Source organism: Heterodontus francisci, chromosome 1 (assembly GCF_036365525.1).
Source record: "Heterodontus francisci isolate sHetFra1 chromosome 1, sHetFra1.hap1, whole genome shotgun sequence".
NCBI lineage: Eukaryota > Metazoa > Chordata > Chondrichthyes > Heterodontiformes > Heterodontidae > Heterodontus > Heterodontus francisci.
In genome coordinates this window covers 39,100,215-39,117,435 of record NC_090371.1, presented here as the reverse complement: position 1 = coordinate 39,117,435, position 17,221 = coordinate 39,100,215, and positions in this window count along the sequence as shown.

The following is a 17,221-nucleotide window of genomic DNA, read 5'->3' as shown; positions in this document are numbered from 1 at the left end:
GAAACTCTCTTCAATATGTATCTCTCCACTTAAAGAGACACAGAGAGAGGGTTCTTGTAGTTGTATATAGAATGCTACATGAGACGATTTATTAACTTTTATATATTTATTAAAGAATTTAACATGCAATACACTTTTAAGTGGATAAGTATACTACAATATCAAATATTACTAAGAGATGTAAAACATAATCTTATTTCTAAAATAGAATCCAAAAGTTCAACCTTGACAATGTTACAGCAAAATATCTTAGAATATCCATCAAAATTCAAAGTAAACTGTTACCTTAAATTCCCTGAGTGAGCATCCTGCTTAACAAGACAAAACATTCTGTTAAGAGCAGAATTCTCCTGTCATTCTGTTAGCCGTTCTTACCATAGGTTGAGAAGCATTGATGAGGAATTTCGATACCTCTGATTTTTTGATTCAAAACTCACATTTATACTGTTTCTAGTCTATTAACTCGTCTTTTGGAATGTAGAGGTTACCTTTCTGTGCGTGTTTTTCCCGCTTTCGTTATCCATATATGATGATATCATTAGCTAATTATTCCCAATTAATTATCTGCTGAGAATTCCCTTCTCATGAAGTTGTGAGCTTTTATCTGGTCAAAATGTTTGCAGTGTTTTATAGTAACGCTAAGACTTAACTTTATAAATGTGTTTTATACTTAAGATTTTTAATTAAATTTGTGCAGTAACTGTTTTTCCTTTTTGGGTTAAATTGGGTTTACGTGGCATCTGTTTTTGTAGGTAACATTCCATTTTCTGATTGATCATCTGTGGTAGCTTGTACCTTGTACCATCTCCTTAAGTCAGTCTGTCTGAATCATTAACATTATCAACTAATTAGGATTATAGTTATCAGTACGGACCATGTATAGCCAGTCTCATTTAACTTAAAAGGTGTTTCTGGTACACATTCCATTGTAACAGGGATATTCATGGATTTTTAACTCTGCCCTTAAAGGGAATTTCAGTGAGTCTTGAAAACTGACCATTTATTCAATCTTTAATTCTAAAAGGTATAATGTATTAATTATATCTAAATTCTACCTAATTAAGCCGATTATACCTATATTTCATCGGGATCCCGTTTCTCGCCTCCGTGGTGAAAATTCAGCTCAAATTTGTGACTGTCTTCACAGTAGAAAACACAAGGAACATAACAGAAATTGTAGGGAACTAAGGGTCCAATGAAAGTGAGGAAATGTAAAGTACTGAAGAAATTAGTGGGACTAAAAAAACAAATCATTTTCTTTATTCATTCATGGGATGTGGGCAGCGCTGAAAAGGCCAGCATTTATTGCACATCCCTGACTGCCCTTGAGAATGTGGTGGTGAGCCACCAAATACTTATATACTTATAACATTTTCCGGACCTGATGTACTATATTCAAAGGATTTTAAAAGAAGTAGCTGCAGAGATAGTAGATGTATTGGTTTTGATATTCCAGAATTCATAGAATAGAAATGAAATTTACAGCAGGGAAAGAGGCCATTCAGCCCATTACATCCATGCTGGCCAACAAGTAGCCATTCCAGCTTAATCCCACTTTCCAGTTCTTGATCCGTAGCTTTGTAGTTTACAGCACTTCAAGTGCCTATCTAAGTATTTTTTAAATGTTGTGAAGGTCTCGACCACCCTTTCAGGCACTGAGTTCCAGATCCCCACTACCCTCTGGGTGAAGAAAAATTCCGCTCAAATCCTCTCTAAACTCAAGAACATAAGAAATAGGAGCCATTTGGCCCCTCAAACCTGCTCTGCCATTCAATAAGATCATGCGGAGCTGATTGTGGCCTCAACTCCACTTTGCTGCCAGCCCCCATAACCCTCAACTCTCTTGTTGATCAAAAATTGGTTTAACAGCCTTGAATATACTCAATGACCCAGCCTCCACTACTCTCTGCAGCAGAGAATTCCAAAGATAACTGAACCTCAAAGAGCAAATTCCTCCTCATTTCCATCATAAATGGGAGACCCCCTAAGTCTGAAACTGTACCCCCGAGTTCTAGATTCCTTCATAAGGAGAAACATCCTTTCTGTGTCTTCCCAGGAAAGCCCCCTCAAAATCTTGTATATTTCAATAAGAGCACCTTTCATTCTTCTAAACTCCAATGAGTATAAGCCTAACTTGTTCAACCTTTCCTCATAAAACAAGCCCTTCAATCCAGGAATCAACCTAGTGAACCTTCTCTGAACTGTCTCCAATGTAAGTATATCTCTCCGGAAATAGAAAACCAAAACTATATGCAATACTCTAGGTGGTTTCACCAATGCCCTGTACAGTTGTAGCAAGACTTCGCCTACTTTTATACTCCATCCTCTTTGCAATAAAAGCCAACATTTCATTTACCTTCCTAATTACTTGATGTACCTGCATGCTAAATTTTTGAGATTCACGTACGAGGACACCCAGATTCTTCAGTACCACAACATTCTGCAATCTTTCTCCATTAATATAAAATTTTGCTTTTCTATTCTTCCTACCAAGGTGGATAACCTCACATTTTTCTACATTATACTCCATTTGCCAAATTTTAACCTATCTATATCCCTTTGCGGACTCTGTGATCTGCTCACAACTTGCTTTCCCACCAATCTTCGTATCAGCAGCAAATTTTGACACAAAATACTCTGTCCCGTCATCTAAGTCATTAATATAGATTTCAAATAGTTGAGGTCCCAGCACTGATCCCTGTGGCACTCCACTAGTTACAGTTTGCCAACCTGAAAATTATCCATTTAATCCAGCACTCTGTTTCCTGTTAGCCAATCCTCTATCCATTCTAATATATTACCCCAACAGCATTGGCTCTTATCTTGTGCAGTATCCTTTTATGTCGCACCTTATCAATTGCCTTTTGAAAATCCAAATACACTACATCTACTTGTTCCCCTTTATCCACCCTGCTTGTTACATCCACAAAAGAACTTTGTCAAACACCACTTTCCTTTCACTGTGGGCGGCACAGTGGCGCAGTGGTTAGCACCGCAGCCTCACAGCTCCAGTGACCCAGGTTCAATTCTGGGTACTGCCTGTGTGGAGTTTGCAAGTTCTCCCTGTGTCTGCATGGGTTTCCTCCGGGTGCTCCGGTTTCCTACCACATGCCAAAGACTTGCAGGTTGATAGGTAGATTGGCCATTATAAATTGCCCCTAGTATAGGTAGGTGGTCGGGAAATATAGGGACTGGTGGGGATGTGATTCGTATAAATGGGTGGTTGATGGTCGGCACAGACTCGGTGGGCCGAAGGGCCTGTTTCAGTGCTGTATCTCTAAACTAAACTAAAACCATGCTGACTGCTTGATTGTGTTATGATTTTTGAAATGTCCTGCTACTACTTCCTTAAAAATGGATTCTAGCAACTTCCCAATGACAGACGTTAGACTAACTGGCCTATTGTTTCCTGCTTTCTGTCTCCCTCCTTGCTTGAAAAGAAGTGTTACATTTGTGGTTTTCCAATCCACTGGGACCTTTCCAGAATTTAGGGAATTTGGGAGGATTACAACAATGTAGCCACTTCTTTTAAGACCTTAGGATGCAGGCCATCATGACCAGGGGAATTGTCAGTCTTTAGTACCATTCCTGGTATTTTATTTAACTAATCAGGGTTTCAAGTTTTGAAATGTCACTCAACAATTATTTGTAGCTATATTAAGTAATCTCGTAAAGAGGGCCCAAGCCATTTGTTCACTGTGCAAGCTTGACGCTGAAACAGGGAGCATCACAGCGATCCTGCAGGATAATGCTACCCCGATCAGATCATTGCTCATTGTGTATCGCGCATACTCATGAATGGGCCTAAGTCCACCACTTTCGGATCTAAAAAGTGCCCAGTCTACCTCAAATTACCCTGGAAGGGAAAGGTGTATCAAAAATTGACAAAAAGGTGAAGCTAGCCTTTTTACACTGCTACTATGCAGTAGCAACACAAGTGGCATTTTCCACTAACAGGATGCTGCCGTCAAGCCAAAAAGACATTCTGCCTGCCACACAAATGAGTAATGTGATATCTGAATTTCAGTGCCGGTGCGATGCCAGGTACAGAGGCTGTACATCCCAATGACTGGCAGATTGTATGAAACAGCACGTCCCTTCGGCTGTTCGCAATGGACAGAATACTAACGATACTCAACGAGCCCATACTTGCAAAACCTCAGAACACAATGTCTAATGTTAGATGTGATTCCATGATTGGACAGCACTTACTGAACAATCCTGAGTGTGCTAAGAATTATACTAACAACCAATTTAAGATCATCAGTTGTGCTCGCAATGTGGCTCATGTGCACTTGCTCGAAGCTATATATATTCATATGCCTGTTTTTGCTACCAAAGTGGATAACCTCACATTTATCCACATTATACTGCATCTGCCATGAATTAGTCCACTCACTCAACTTGTCCAAATCACCCTGAAGCCTCTCTGCATCCTCCTCACAACTCACCATCCCACCCAGTTTTGTGTCATCTGCAAATTTGGAGATCTTACGTTTAGTTCCCTCATCGAAATCATAATGTATATTGCGAATAGCTGGGGTCCTAGCACCGATCCATGTGGTACCCCACTAGTCACTGCCTGCCATTCAGAAAAAGACCCATTTATCCCTACTCTTTGTTTCCTGTCCGCCAACCAATTTTCTGTCCATCGCAATACACTACCCCCAATCCCTTATATATTGTGAATAGCTGCGGCCCAAGTACCGATCCTTGCGGTACCCCACTAGTTGCAGCCTGCCAATGTGAGAATGTGAGAATAGAGGTACAAATATGTAAACAGATTATGGAAAGATGTAGGAGCAACAGGGTGGTGGTGATAGGAGATTTTAATTTTCCCAACATTGACTGGGATTCGCTTAATGTTAGAGGTCCAGATGGAGCAGAATTTGTAAGGAGCATCCAGGAGGGTTTTCCAGAGCAGTATGTAATTGGTCCAACTCGGGAAGGGGCCATACTGGACCTGGTGTTGGGGAATGAGCCCGGCCAGGTTGTTGAAGTTTCAGTAGGGGACTACTTTGGGAATAGTGATCACAATTCCGTAAGCTTTAAAATACTCATGGACAAAGACGAGAGTGGTCCTAAAGGAAGAGTGCTAAATTGGGGGAAGGCCAACTATACCAAAATTCGGCAGGAGCTGGGAAATGTAGATTGGGAGCAGCTGTTTGAAGGTAAATCCACATGTGATATGTGGGAGGCTTTTAAAGAGAGGTTGATTAGCGTGCAGGAGAGACATGTTCCTGTGAAAATGAGGGATAGAAATGGCAAGATTAGGGAACCATGGATGACAGGTGAAATTGTGAGACTAGCTAAGAGGAAAAAGGAAGCATACATAAGGTCTAGGCGGCTGATGAAAGACGAAGCTTTGAAAGAATATCGGGAATGTAGGACCAATCTGAAACGAGGAATTAAGAGGGCTAAAAGGGGTCATGAAATATCTTTAGCAAACAGGGTTAAGGAAAATCCCAAAGCCTTTTATTCATATATAAGGAGAAAGAGGGTATCTAGAGAAAGGATTGGCCCACTAAAGGACAAAGGAGGAATGTTATGCTTGGACTCAGAGAAAATGGGTGAGATTCTAAACGAGTACTTTGCATCGGTATTCACCGAGGAGAGGGACATGACGGATGTTGAGGTTAGGAACAGATGTTTGATTACTCTAGGTCAAGTCGGCATAAGGAGGGAGGAAGTGTTGGGTATTCTAAAGGGCATTAAGGTGGACAAGTCCCCAGGTCCGGATGGGATATATCCCAGGTTACTGAGGGAAGCGAGAGAGGAAATAGCTGGGGCCTTAACAGATATCTTTGCAGCATCCTTAAACACGGGTGAGGTCCCGGAGGACTGGAGAATTGCTAATGTTGTCCCCTTGTTTAAGAAGGGTAGCAGGGATAATCCAGGTAATTATAGACCGATGAGCCTGACGTCAGTGGCAGGGAAGCTGCTGGAGAAGATACTGAGGGATAGGATCTATTCCCATTTGGAAGAAAATGGGCTCATCAGTGATAGGCAACATGGTTTTGTGCAGGGAAGGTCATGTCTTACCAACTTAATAGAATTCTTTGAGGAAGTGACAAAGTTGATTGATGACGGAAGGGCTGTCGATGTCATATACATGGACTTCAGTAAGGCGTTTGATAAGGTTCCCCATGGCAGGCTGATGGAGAAAGTGAAGGCGCTTGGGGTCCAAGGTGTACTAGCTAGATGGATAAAGAACTGGCTGGGCAACAGGAGACAGAGAGTAGCAGTAGAGGGAGTTTCTCAAAATGGAGACGTGTGACCAGTGGTGTTCCACAGGGATCCGTGCTGGGACCACTGTTGTTTGTGATATACATTAATGATTTGGAGGAAAGTATAGGTGGACTGATTAGCAAATTTGCAGACGACACTAAGATTGGTGGAGTAGCAGATAGTGAAGGGGACTGTCAGAGAATACAGCAGAATATAGATAGATTGGAGAGTTGGGCAGAGAAATGGCAGATGGAGTTCAATCAGGGCAAATGCGAGGTGATGCATTTTGGAAGATCCAATTCAAGAGTGAACTATACAGTAAATGGAAAAGTCCTGGGGAAAATTGATGTCCAGAGAGATTTGGGTGTTCAGGTCCACTGTTCCCTGAAGGTGGCAACGCAGGTAAATAGAGTGGTCAAGAAGGCATACGGCATGCTTTCCTTCATCGGACGGGGCATTGAGTACAAGAGTTGGCAGGTCATGTTACAGTTGTATAGGACTTTGGTTCGGCCACATTTGGAATACTGCGTACAGTTCTGGTCGCCACATTATCAAAAGGATGTGGATGCTTTGGAAAGGGTGCAGAGGAGGTTCACCAGGATGTTGCCTGGTATGGAGGGCGCTAGCTATGAAGAGAGGTTGAGTAGATTAGGATTATTTTCATTAGAAAGACGGAGGTTGAGGGGGGACCTGATTGAGGTGTACAAAATCATGAGAGGTATAGACAGGGTGGATAGCAAGAAGCTTTTTCCCAGAGTGGGGGTTTCAATTACTAGAGGACACGAGTTCAAAGTGAAAGGGGAAAAGTTTAGGGGGGATATGCGTGGAAAGTTCTTTACGCAGAGGGTGGTGGGCACCTGGAACGCATTGCCAGCGGAGGTGGTAGATGCGGGCACGATGGAGTCTTTTAAGATGTATCTAGACAGATACATGAATGGGCAGGAAGAAAAGAGATACAGAAGCTTAGAAAATAGGCGACATGTTTAGAGAGAGGATCTGGATCGGCGCAGGCTTGGAGGGCCGAAGGGCCTGTTCCTGTGCTGTAATTATCTTTGTTCTTTTTTTCTTTGACCCATTTATTCCTACACTCTGTTTTATGCCTGTTAACCAATTCGTAATGCATGCCAGTATATTACCTCCTATCCCATGTGTTTTATTTTGCTAACCAACCTCCTGTGGGGGATTTTATCAAAAACCTTTTGAAAATCTAAGTATACTATGTCCACTTTTATCAATTCTGTTAGTAACATCCTCAAACAACTCCAATAGGTTCGTTAAACATGATTTCCCATTCATAAACCTATGTTGACAGTGCTGAATCAGCTCATTATTATCCAAGTGTCCATTTATCACATCCTTTAGAATAGATTCTAACATTTTCCCTACTACTGATGTAAGGCTAACAGGTCTGTAGTTCCCTGTTTTCTCTCTCCCTCCCTTCTTAAATAGTGGGATGACATTTGCTACTTTCCAATCTGTAGGAACTGTTCCAGAATCCATAGAATTTTGGAAGATAATCACCAATGCATCAATTATCTCCATAGGTCCTGGGGACTTATCAACCTTCAGCCCCAGTAATTTCTTCAATACAACCTTCTTACTGATATTAATTTCCTTCAATTCCTCATTCTCCCTCGTCCCTTGGATCTCTAATTCTGGGAGATTTCTTGTATCTTCCTCAATAAAGACAGACACAAAGTAATCATTTAGCTTCTCTGCCATTTCTCTGTTCCCCATTATAAATTCTCCTGATTCTGCCTGTAATGGACCCACATTTGTCTTAGTCAACTGTTTCCTTTTTATGTACCTGTGGAAGCTTTTACAGTCCATTTTTATGTTTTTGCTAGTTTACATTCATATTCTATTTCTCCCTTTATTTATCAGTTTCATGGCCCTCCTTTGCTATACTCTAAAATCCTCCCAATCCTCAGGTTTACAACTATTTCTGGCAACTTTATAGATTTTTCTTTTAATCTTATACAATCCTGAAATTCCTTTGTTAGCCATGGTTGACTGTCTTTACTTTTGGGGTTTTTGTTCCTTGAATGAATGTATAGTTGCTGTAAACTCTGTAATAATTCCTTGAAGACTATCCATTGTCTATGTACTGTCATACCTTTTAATGTATTTTTCCAATCCACCTCAGCCAATTTGCCCCTCAAACCTTCATAATTTCCTTTTAACAAATTTAACACCCTGTCTTCAGATTGATCTACCTCACTTTCAAACATAATGTAAGATTCTATCATATTATGGTCACTCATCCTTAAAGGTTATTTTACAACTAGGTTATTAGTGAGCCCTTTCTCATTACATCATACTAGATCTAAAATAGCCTGTACTCCAGTCGCTTCCTCAACATACTGCTCTAGAAAACCATCCCTAACACACTTAAGAAACTCGTCCTCCACAGCATTAGTGCGCATTAGGTTTACCCAGTTTATGTTCATATTGAAGTCACCCATGATTACTGCATGCTACATGCTTCTCTAATCTCCTGATTAATACCATGCCCCACACTACCACTACTGTTTGCTGGCCTATAAACAACTGCTACCAATGTTTGCTGCCCCTTGCTGTTTCTTAGCTCCACCCAAATAGATTCCACATTTTGTTCTTCCGATCTGAGATCCTCCCTTACTAATGTACTGATCCCATCCCTTATTATCAGAGCAACACCACTTCCTTTTCTTTTTTGCCTGTCCTTCCTAAATGTCAAACATCCTTGAATATTCATTTCCCAGTCTTGGTCACCCTCTAGCCATGTTTCCGTAATGGCAATTAGATCATACCCATTTACCTCTATTTGTGCCTTTAAATTATCTACCTTGTTGCGAATGTTGCGTGCATTCAGGTAGAGTGCCCTTAACCTTGTTTTCTTGACATTATTCTGCATTCTAAACCTAGTTGATGCTTGCCTTTGTTTCACCTGCCTTCTAATGTCGCTTCCTACTTTTGTTACCAATTTTACTTCCTTCCAATTTGAGCTACCCCTCAGGTTTCCATCCCCCTGACAAGCTAGTTTAAACCCTCCCCAACAGCACTAGCAAATCCTCCTGCAAGGATATTAGTTCTGGTCCTGTTAAGGTGTAGCCCGTCCATCATGTACAGGTCTCACCTGCCCCAGAACTGGTCCCAATGCTACAGAAATCTGATGCCCTCCGTCCTACACCAATTCTCCAGTCACATGTTCAATCGATCAATCCTCCTATTCCTATGCTCACTAGCACTTGGTACTGGGAGTAATCCTGAGATTACTGCTCTTGAGGTCCTGCTTTTTAATTTCCTTCCCAAGTCCCTAAAATCTGCTTTCAGGACTTCATCCCTCTTCCTACCTATGTCATTGGTACCAATGTGGACCACGACGTCTGGCTGTTCACCCTCCCCCAGAAGGATGTCCTACAGCCGCTTCGTGACATCCTCGACCATGGCACTCATATTATTAATACTCGTAATATTTCACACTCATCTTCTCTGATTGCAATGCCTGTATTGTCCCTTTCTTGTGAAAACAGACACAAAATATTCATTAAGAACCATACCAATATTGTCTGCCCCCACACACAGGTTATTCTTATGGTCCCTCATACGCCCTTTCTTTCATTATCTTTTTGCTCTTATGTACTTATTAAAAATCTTTCAGTTTTCCTTGATTTTACTTGCCAATATTTTTTCATGCTCTCTTTGCTTTCCTAATTTGCTTTCTAATTTCACCTCTACACTTTTTATACTCCTCTAGAGTTTCTCCAGTGTTGAGCCCTCGGTATCGGTCATAAGCTTCCCTTTTTTTCTTGATCCTCTTCTGTCTAAGATTATTAGGTTACTAAAAGTTACTAACCAGAGTACTAATTGTTAAAATCTAGCTATTAGAAACTAACAATTGACTTATTAGAAACTAACATTGAGCTTTATTAGAACCCTTCTTTGTAGCATGGTAAAGTGGAAAAACTTCAGAAACAGGGCACAGTATGGACAAAATGTCAAGGCAGAAGGATTCTGAGAGATTATGTCAAGTTTTAAAATGTTTACTTGCAGCAAAAGAGGGAGACCTTGAGAGCGGACAGTGAAAACAGCTGCTGCGTAGATTTGTTTAGTAGTGATAAAGGCATCCTCAAAATGTAAAAGCATTGAGATAAAGTAGTCAACACAAAAGGGTACTACTTGCGCAAATTCGAAAGGTTAGCAGCCATCACAAAACAATCCTTGGATGGTTAAGAAAGGCATCCTTTAATACAAAACTAATTATTAATTGGGAGAGGGGAGGGTTAACTGGAGAGCTGCCAGAATAACAGAAGTCCTGTCTTTGATACTATACGGCAGAGAATCTTCGAGCAACAAGAGACAAGAGAAACTACAAGAGAGAGGAGAAAGACCTACCAATAAGCTTGAGGACCCCAAAGCTGCAAAAGAAACTAGTCGTGTGCTCGGCCGTCCAGTCTCTAATACAGATAGTATCTGTGTTAGACTGCTAATTACTGCCTGAGTCTGTGACTATGGTTTGTCTGAAAACTTAACAAACCTTTATCTCAATAAAGTCAATTCATAACAAGCTTTGTGCTGTCAAGTCTGTCCCTACCTTAGAAGGGGGTATAAAATACCCCTATCTTATCAAATCTTACACCAGTAAGTCCCTTGACATACTGGGAGCTCTGGATTTGTTAGTCCCACACTACGTCTTTAAAGGAACATACTTGTCCTGAACCTTCACTATCTCTTCCTTGAATGCCTCACATGGACTTGATGGGCCAAGTGACCTCCTTCTGCACTGTAAATGATTTTATGACTCCATATGTATCTCACATAAGTAAGCCCCTATATCCGAGGGAGTTTTTACTTGCCCAAATATCTATGGAAACCTGCAATGTCCTGTGGCAGGGTTCATACATCAGCACAGGCTGATAAGGGTTCTGGTCCTTGGGTAAGGATATGGTCTGCTTAAGAACGTCCCCTTTAAAGTAGAAGCACCTGGAGTGGGAGGAGACTTTCCTAGACAGGTGAGCATAAAAGGGAAGGTTTGGAGAAGTAAAGGCAGAAGGAGCTTAGAGTTAAAAGGTTAAGCGATGTTTTGTGCGATCTTGCTTTGCATTTGTGTATCAAAAGAAGGTGTTTGGAACTTGGAGTGATCCAGAACTACCACTTGTAAAAGAAAGAAGACTCCAAGATGATAGGACCCCGTAACACTGTCCAGGAATGACCTTCTCCAGTTGATTTCAGCCACTGTCCTCTAGTCATCCTCCCCATCTTCAGAATGTGGCAGACTAACACTGCACTAGACTTTGAATTAGCCTTCAACAAATTTATTAAGCATTGAAGCACAACTAATATTTTTTCAGTAGTTGTTCGGCTTAGCTATCTCACTGTGTAGAAAATAATAAATATTTCACAGATGTTTTATGAAACTATAAAAAAAATTATGTTTTCACTGTCTATAGAAGCTACCTGGCCTGACTATGTTTATTTGGGAATGGCAAACAGTCTTCACAAATTTCAACAAAACAGGTAAAGAATACCTTCAAAAAAAAAATCAAGCCAGAAGAACTAAAAAAACTATTAAATTTAAAAACCACTACGACCAAACACAAAGGATCGAATTTTCCCAGCTGCATGTAGACAGCTTTGGAGGCTGGTGGGGAGGCAGGGGAGGAGAGCTGGGAAAATTTGGGGTGGGGGGGGGGGGGGTGGGGTAGTGAGACCCCATTAGTATGACTCACCGATGAATTCCTGCCTCCGGAAGACTTTCCCGGGGTGCAATGGGAACCAGGTCGGCATTAGGACAATTAAGCCCCCACCTAGGGGCCATTTTGCGATGCTGCTGGTATTTTCCTGCTGTCTGAGTGGCCACCAACGTGTGCAGAGGCTGCCAGCTCAAATTGAGATGGCTTCCCGGCAGCAGGCCAAATAACCATCGAAGCCAGAGCCTTCATGCCCCAATGACAGGGCTGCAGGGATGAAAGGCCACAAGCGCATCAGAAACCAATCCTGCAGAGGTTTTTCCCCTCCACCCTGATGGCCTTACCAGCTTCAGGTCTCTTTACTTGAGGACTTCAATGCAGGCAACCGAGGGCGCCACCATGTTGAGGTGGCCTTGCACTCGCCTGCCGGCCTGACATTGCTGCGGGCCCACTGATTGGGCCTTCAGCCTTGGGCTCCCGAATACCATCCTTAATAGCAAAGAAGAGGCCAATTAGGAGGTCTCCTTCTGGAAGGTTGCGCTGGTGGTCACATTGAGGACATGGGTGGTCTTGGGATCTCTATATGGGCCCAGTATTCAGGTCCCGACATCTGATGGAAAATCCAGCCCATAGCGACTACAACAACTTGCATTTATATAGCACCTTTAACATAGTAAGACATCCCAAGGCGCTTCACAGGAGCAAAAAATCAGACAAATATTGACATCGATCCAAGAAGGAATTATTAGGATAGGTGACAAAGCTTGATCAGAGTATCTGAGGAGAAGGAAAAGGTAAAGATGAGAGGGTCAGGAAATGACAGCTGAAGGCAAGATTGCCAACAGTGAGGTGAAGGAACTCCTAAACAGCCCAGCTCTAATTTTAAAGTTATATCCCCTCTTGTTCCAGATTCCTCCACCAGAGGAAATAGTTACCCAATATTTATCCTATCAAGTCACTTTATCATTTTAAACACCTCAATTAGTTCACCCCTCAACCTTCTAAATGCAAGGTGGATCTGTGCTGTATGCCTTTCAAAGCCAATATATCGTTCCTTCCAAAACTGAATGCTGTACATTAGATGGTGTTTCACTAAAGCTCGGCACAGCTGAAGCATTCCTTCCTCACTTTTGAATTCCAGCTCCACTGAGATATAGGGCAACATTCCATTAGCCTTTTTGATTACTTATTGTACCTGTTTTCTAGTTTTTAAATCCCTTTTTTCCTCCACAATTTCTAGTCTCTCACCATTAACACACTGCAGATTCACCAGAATGTTACCAGGGCTCCAGCAGTTAAATTATGAGGAAAGATTACATAACTTTCTATATACCATGTGTCATGCAGACCCCCACCTGCCAAGAATGAGGCATATTAATTTTGTTAGATGAAAATTGATTTTCAAATGTTGCTGGAGTGAAGAAAGGACTTGTTAAAAAATCACCTTACACTTGGCTGGAAAACATTTGCATACTAACAGACAGCGCTTGGACTATTCCCTGCTCCAATTAACCCCAAATGAATTTTGATCACCAGACATTGAAGGCAAGGAAGCGAATTCCAGGCCCTGCTAAGATGATACAATCCACAGAGCCAGGACTGGTTAAACCAGCTGGTCACATGAGTAACTGGCTGGTCCAGGTTTTTTTGAACCAGCTATAGGACAGTTTGAATTCAGAAGGCTGTTTGATCTGGAACCTGCAACAAGGAAGCCTCTCTCTCCCTCTCTCGCTTTCTCCCAAGCCATCGGACCCATGGAAGACACGTAAACCTCAAGAGAGAAAAGACCTCGAAACAAGCTGAGCCCCAATGAATTGCAAGTCTGACTGGCAACCAAGACTCCACATTGAACTTAAAGGATAGTAAAATAGAAACCCATCAATTACTTCAAACTTTTCCCCTTTATCCTTTTCTACTTTTCTGTCTCTATCTACGTGTGTTTATCGCGTATGCATGCTAGCATGGTTGTGTCGCATATTTGTAGTCGGTAACCGGATTAGAGTTTAAGACTAATAAACCTCTACCTTACTTGTTTAAAATCTGAGAAAATCTGTCTGAATTGATTTCTTTGCCTTACAATTGGAAAGCGGTGAACAAGGCTTCACTAAGAGGGAGTTAAAACAGTGATTTTTAAAAAATTAAACCCTGTTAAGGTTAAACCAGGCAAAGGCTGAGAGTAAACCCTTAGACCTTCTCACCTGGTTGTAACACATGGAATACGCCTACTTTAAATGGGTGATTTGATTGACTTTTTTTTAGGATATTGAAAGGAACTGATAGAGTAGATAGAGAGTAACTTTTTCTGCGGGCGAGTTTATGACAAGAGGATAAAGCCTTGAAATCCGAGCCAGGTAATTCGAGAGAGAAGTTAGGAAACACTTCTTCACACAAAGGGTGGTAGGAGTGTGGAATGCTCTCCCACAAAAAACAGTAGATGCTAACTCCATTAATAATTTAAATCGGAGATTTTTGCTAGCCAAGCTTATAAAGGGACATGGAGCCAAGATGTGTAAATGAGGTTAGGATATTGATCAGCATGATGGTGAACATGCTCAAGGGGCTGAATAACCTTTTCCTGTTCTTATGTCCCTATTAAAAAACATGGGACGTGGGCATTGCTGGCAAGGCCAGCATTTGTTGCCCATCCCTAATTGCCCACGAGTAGGTGATGGTGAGCTGCCTTCTTGAACCGCTGCATCCATCTGGTGCGGGTACACCCACAGTGCTGTTAGGGAGGGAGTTCCAGGATTTTGACCCAGGGACAGTGAAGGAACGGCGATATAGCATTTCTCTCATTACTAGTTCTGATGTCCAGTGGCCAATGCTGGAATTACATGGCTGTGATGGAACTTGGCCATGTGAGCCGCATGGAAGATGGCAGGATCCCCAAAGACACATTGTACAGCGAGCTCGCCACTGGTATCAGACCCATCGGCCGACCATGTCTCCGCTTTAAAGACGTCTGCAAACGCGACATGAAGTCCTGTGACATTGATCACAAGTCGTGGGAGTCAGTTGCCAGCGTTCGCCAGAGCTGGCGGGCAGCCATAAAGGCGGGGCTAAAGTGTGGCGAGTCGAAGAGACTTAGCAGTTGGCAGGAAAAAAGACAGAAGCGCAAGGGGAGAGCCAACTGTGTAACAGCCCCGACAAACAAATTTTTCTGCAGCACCTGTGGAAGAGCCTGTCACTCTAGAATTGGCCTTTATAGCCACTCCAGGCGCTGCTCCACACACCACTGACCACCTCCAGGCGCTTACCCATTGTCTCTCGAGATAAGGAGGCCAAAGAAAAAAAAGAAAAAAAAAGATGGAATTTGGCTGACATAGCAGAGGACAACTTGTGTCTTTGGAACCTTAATCCAGAAAGCAGTCAACATTCAGGAGCTGAGAATAAGGCAGCAAGTCATTAAAATGGGAGAAAATAAAATTAAAAAGACCTTCTCTCTTTATCAGTAATGAATTACCGATATGATTGTTTATTGTAAAAACAGCAAAACGATTGAAACACGTTATGTTTCACAGAATCACAGAACTGTTACAACGCAGGAGGCCATTCGGCCCATCGTGTCCGCACTGGCTATCCGAATATCCAAGTTATCTAGTGCCACTCCCCTGTTTTCTCCCCATAACCCTATACATTCTTCCTTTTCATATAACAGTCTAACTTCCTTTTGAATGCTTCAATTGAACCTGCCTTCACCACACTCTCACATTGTGCATTCCAGACCTTGACCACTGTCTGTGTGAAAAAGCTTTTCCTCATGTAACTTTTTCGTCTTTTACCAATTACTTTAAATATGTGCCCTCTCGTTCTCGATCCTTTCACGAATGGAAACAGTTTCTCCCTATCCAGACCCCTCATGATTTTCAATACCTCAATCAAATCTCTTCTCAGCCTTTTCTTCTCCATGGAAAACAGACCCAACTTCTCCAATCTATCTTCATAACTGAAGTTCCTAATTCCTGGAAGCATTCTCACGAATCTTTTCTGCACCCTCTCTAACACCTTCACATACTTCCTAAAGTGAGAACTGAAAGCAGTATTCAAAAACAGATCAGGGATCTATGTAACTCGTGTCGCAGTTAAATTCATTCAACTCAACATTGTGTTTTAATGACTGTTTTTGGATCAGAATGTCTATCACTTCCAACCCAGAACTGGATGCAATACTCCAGCTGAGGCCAAATTAGTGTCTTATACAAAGTTCAACATAACTTCTTTGCTCTTGTACTCTATGCCCCTATTAGTAAAGCCCAGGATACTGTATGCTTTATTAACTGTTCTCTCGTCCTGTCCTGCCACCTTCAATGACTTATGTACATATACACCCAGGTCCCTCTGCTCCTGCACCCCCTTTAGAATTGTACCCTTTATTCTATACTGCCTTTCCATGTTCTTCCTACTAAGATCAATGACTTCACATTTCTCTGCACAGAACTTCATCTGCCACCTTGTCTGCCCATTCCACCAACTTGTCTATGTCCTTTTGAAGTTCTACACTAACCTCCTCACAGTGCACAATGCTTCCAAGTTTCGTATTATTGCAGGGCACTCGCGTGGTAATGGCGACGTATATTTTAAGCGCACACATTTAATTTTCAAGATTTTACACAGATAACTTTGCAAGCAACATTACCTGGCACGCTCCTCATTATCAAAGTGATTATTGGCTTCAACTGAATTTCGTGCTCCTCCAGCACTGCACATGCACCACTCGGACCTGCTTGGACTCCTCACCTGCTCACAGCCACGTGCTCAGGTGTGAGTCCCGCCTGTGAGTTTGCGCATGCGGCTCTATGTGCTCGCAGGCCGTGCGACTGCGCATGCGGTTTCGAGCTGGGCGGGGGAAAGGACTGGACAAGCGCACGCACATGCATTTGAAGGCGCATGTGCGGCTTTGGGTGAGGTGAGAAGGAACCGTTTCTAAGGACAATTACCGTTGTGAAGGAGTTGGTAACCAGCCAGTTGTGCGACTTGTACCACTGAAGCGCGGGCTTGTGCATCGAGTGAGTGTCTTTAAACCAAGGGGCTTGCTTTGTTTATTGATGCCATGTCGACTGTGTCGAGGCTTCGTTTAGGGAGGGATGATGTGAGCCTCTGGCTGCGGCTGTGAGGAGTGTCAGGATGTTATAGCTAAATGCTGCAAGAGCTGAAAATCTGTACTTGCAGTCTGTATTGTAAATATCTGCACCAGGACGTGCAAATGTAATTTACTGTCCTTGTACAGCTCTCCATTCATAGAATGGTGACAACATAAGAGGCCATTCGGCCCATCGTGTCGTGCCAGCTCTCTGCAAGAGCAATTTATTTAGTCCCACTGC